The sequence below is a fragment of the Thalassophryne amazonica genome, chromosome 7 (assembly GCF_902500255.1).
Source record: "Thalassophryne amazonica chromosome 7, fThaAma1.1, whole genome shotgun sequence".
Lineage (NCBI taxonomy): Eukaryota > Metazoa > Chordata > Actinopteri > Batrachoidiformes > Batrachoididae > Thalassophryne > Thalassophryne amazonica.
In genome coordinates, this window is record NC_047109.1 from 55,676,318 (window position 1) to 55,681,049 (window position 4,732).

The following is a 4,732-nucleotide window of genomic DNA, read 5'->3' on the forward strand; positions in this document are numbered from 1 at the left end:
CCGAATTCAGACTGCTCCAGTTTTTCATTAGAACTTTGTGACTGCATGCGTAGTTGGGCTCTGTGCCATGGAGTGGCGCAGAGAGGAGGAGGAGGACAGAGCCAGATGTGTGGCTTCATGCAGCTCTCGTCTTGCGCATTTTCCCAAACATCAGGAACATGCAGCAGGTGAAACACCTGCAGGAGCACGCTGAAGAGCACTGAAATTAGTCTTTTAGCCGACTTGGTGTCAGCAATCAAACTGAATGGGGTGTAGCAGGGTTTAATTGTGCGCACGCTTCTTCCTCCGCTGGACTGGAGGAGGTGCAGAGATGTCTGGCTGCACATGAGTCTCCTCTCGCTCCTCTAGTTCAGACTCGTTCTCCTGCTCATCGGTTACAACAGCAGGTGGAACACCTGCAGGAGTGTCCTGAGGAGCTTCAGCAGGAACTGTGGAACGACATTTGGAGCCGAGTTTAATTGTGCGTACGTGACAGAAAACTGATTTGTCGTGGCGCGCAGTGAAATGTGACGCCGCGTTACAAGTCGTGTCAAAACCTGACAGTTTCCATGTCACTTTGTAATAACACGTGACAGTTTGGGCTCCAAGAACCATCACAGGAACCACTACTAACATTGTCGCGTTCTATTAAGGATCACTACTCATCAAGACGGAACAATACACTCAGTTGCGACCTCCACGATGTGAGACAAAATGAAGGTGGTGTGTGACATTCGTGGAAGATTTTTTTGACAGGCAAAAACATGCTCCACGAATATCAAGAATATCACGCACCAACACGCACTATTAAGAAACCTATTCAGATGCATAAAGTCACATTAAGAATGTCAGGAATGTGTCACGAAGCAGTCGCAAAGTTTTTTGGAGGGGTTCCTGGTGGAGAAGAAAAGGTGAGGAGGTAGGAGATGTTGTGATGGTAAGTGTTAGCCTACACAGCTAACCAGAGTAGCTCCGTTCTCTCGCCTGCAAAACCGCCTCGACACGTTTGTGCTCCGGATCATAAACAAACTGCAACACATGTCCACTTTCCCACCGCATCATCACTTTTTCTTTGCATTTTCCACTTTGCATTTAATTTGCCCAAAACCCCATTGAAAATGTTGTGGTTTGTACCCTGAAAGTAGAGAAATTACGTCATATGTGTCATATTTTACCCCTTTAGTGCCCGCCCCCAAACGAGACTGTGCTGCCCTATAGGTAAAAGAACTCTTTTATACCTACTGCCACTAAGTTTTTAAACACTATCACATGAGTAGTTTTTAAAGTAGGTTTTATTATTATCTTATATTGTATTATTATGTCTACTGTTTGGTGAGTTTTCATGCCACATTTAACATCATGTTATGTTTATGTTTATGTATGTATGAATGTGTTGCCCAAGAAATTTCCCCATTGGGGATAATAAAGACACCTTGATACCTTGATGGAGGCCACTGTGCTCACTGGGACCTTCAAAGCAGCAGAAATGTTTCTGTACCCTTCTCCAGATTTATGCCTTGAGACAATCCTGTCTCAGAGACAGTTCCTTTGACTTCATGCTTGGTTTGTGCTCTGACATGCACTGTCAACTGTGGGACCTTATATGTAGACAGGTGTTTGCCTTTCCAAATCATATCCAAATAAACTGAATTTACCCCAGGTGGACTCAAATTAAGCTGGAGAAACATCTCATACATGATGAGTGGAGATGGGATGCTCAGTTTTCAGCTTCATGGCAAATGCTGGGAATACTTGTGTTTGTGTGATTTCTTCATTTTTTAAAATAAATTCTCTCTCTCTCTCTCTCTCTCTCTCTCTCTCTCTCTCTCTCTCTCTCTCTCTCTCTCTCTCTCTCTATATATATATATTAAACTGGAGGAAAAGTGCTGTTTTTTTTTTTCCAAGATAGATTTATGAAAGGTTGAAACAGCTTGTTGTTGAGAAACATGGCTTGGGGTGACCATAAACTGCTCAGAGGAAATAACATCCAGCTCCCACACTGAATTCATTAGCCAGACAGGGCTGGACTGGGGAAATTTTTCAGGCCGGGCATTTTTAACCAAGACCAGGCCACCACCAGGTACCGAAGGGGGAAAAAAATTAAGCCTGCTGTGACAGTGTGTTTTTTTTTTTTTTTTTTTGGTCCCTTAACTGATCAATGTGCACCAGGAGACACATACATTTTAACACTATAAGAAGCATTATGACAAGTTCTCCCGAAATACAGTTATCATAGGCTTATCAAAAGTACGATCTATTGACAGTAGGTCACATTACTTTTTAGACATAATAAGCCATCATTTCATTCAGCCTTGTTACTTAAATTTAGAAATAGAAATTATATAAAAACATTTGTTATAGAAATACTGTAGGCTATACTATAAATAATATATCATTACTTGTGTGATACAATTCATCATATAAAGCAAGAAATGACTGGATGACTGAACCAATGACTGGATACAAAGGTTGAACTTTTGAAACTGCAATACACAAAAAGGCCACAAGATGGAGACAGTTGTCTATCTCACTACAAGCTACAAGTAACATCAAGGATTTCTTTTATTACCAATCTGTGTTGCTAATCAACTTAGAGAATGACTCTCAGTTTAAAGTAAAATGTTAGGTATGTGAAATTATGCCAGGACTTGGGAAAATGCATTTTAGACAGGGACGCCATTATACCACACCACCACACCGCAGACTGTGCAAAACAGAATACTTCGTATGACCGACGCACGACCGTCACACAAATAGAATAAAGAAACAAACTGGCGGCGGCAGCATGGTAGCTAGCCATGCACACCATTTGCACAGGTTACATTGCTAGGCTAGGTTACGTGACTGGCAGAGTTAGCACGAACGAAAATTATATCCAACCTTAATTCATATCTGAGTGACCCAGTTAGACATCACTTTACTTCGGACCAGAAGATCAGAATGTCTCTCTCACACACAGATGTCTGATTTATGAACAAGTTAGGTTGCTGTTCATCAATTAATAGCTGAAGTTAACCTTCACTTACCGTCATGGCCGTAGTGGTCCCCGCCTCGTCCACCTGTTGAACTTCTTCTCCGCCACTTGCTGAGGCTGCCTGCCACAGATGTGGATGCTCTGCGTCCACGCGAAGCAAACATGTCTGTTATTTTAAGACATTTTGCAGCATCTGCCTGAAGGGCTACTCTCTTCTGATCCCTGGCTCTTTCAGCGCCACCTTTCCTCTTCTTGCCACCATCCATATCGCTCATTATCGCTCTGTCCGGCACTGGCGCACTGTGTAGCCCAACCGAGGCCTGAGATGAAGGGGTAATTGGCCTGCCCCTCACCTCATTGGTCCAGGCCACAATCAATCATGACTAAAGGGCCGATCTACCAGTTTATGCACTAATAGGAGGGTTTATATACCGGTATCCAGTGTTGCCACAGTTACTTTGAAAAAGTAATCCAATTACTGATTACTCCTTGAAAAAGTAACTTAGTTACTTTACTGATTACTCATTTGTAAAAGTAACTAAGTTAGATTACTAGTTACTTTTTAGTTACTTTCCCCAGCTGCCCACAACAACCCTCTGCCACCTCAACATGACAATGATACTTGTTTTGCCAAAACTCACTTTATAGTCACCCTTTCTTGACTTCAATGAAAATATATACTTGTTTTATAAAAAGTAAAATAAAGACCTCTTTCTTGACCTCATATTTAACTGTTGACAGCACTGTAACAGTAAAACTTGTAATTTCGAACCTACATTGTTAATAAATGTAACTATCAAATTATTTCTAACATTTTTCTAACATTTAAATTTTCTCTAAGCATTTTACTTGTCGCAATTATTATTATTTTAAGTAGTATTAGTAGTTGTAGTAAAAAAAAAGGCTTCAAAACTGGACCTTTAATCTAGGGGTGTTGTGGGGGGGCACATCCTTGCCCCACGCCCCCATTCCATCTGGATTCGCTCCTGCTTTGGCGTTTGAGCACAAAGAATGGATAACATTTATTTATGCAGAAAACATGACCAGATTTACAGGTCAGAAAGTTTTATTGCGTTTTCACATCATGTGGTCCCCAGAAAGATAGTTTAGGTGCATTTGAGTGTAAAATAGTGTTAGTTGTTGACGCGTCGCGGAGGATCAGCTGTTTTTAAGGAGCAGATACGGAGCGGCTCAGCTCTAAATAAAGGAGGAAAAAAGCATAAAAATGTCTTTGTAAAGCTCAGTGCAGGTGTGCTGTTATCATCGCGCTTTAAGAGGTGACGAGTCGTAGCTGCTACAAAAAAAAAAATTAAAAAAACACGCGGATGAAAAGCTCACAGCTCACTTTACTTCGTAAAAAAAAAAAAAAAAAAAATCTGCAGGCCAGTAGGCCATCAGGCCAGCAGGCAAATGCCTGGTGTGCAATACTATCAGTCCAGCGGTGTACGCCAGACATGTAACTTTTAAAAATATCCATACAAAGAGTTAAAATGATTCATCAATAAGATATTTCCTTGTGATAAACCAAAGGGAAAGCACTCCAAAACATTTCCACAAAATGTTTTTAATTCATAAATGTTTCATGGAGTAAAAATAAGCCCTCAGTACAAAAAAATTTGGTAGTTTAACTGGGAACTTGAGTGACCACTTGCTTGTGTTGTGAGGCAGAACAGTGACAAACTTAAATAGTGACATGTTACAAAATGTCATGTGAGGTGATAGGGATGTGAACCAGTTGTGAAGTGCACGCCTACAAACACACAAGGACTGACAGAGAGA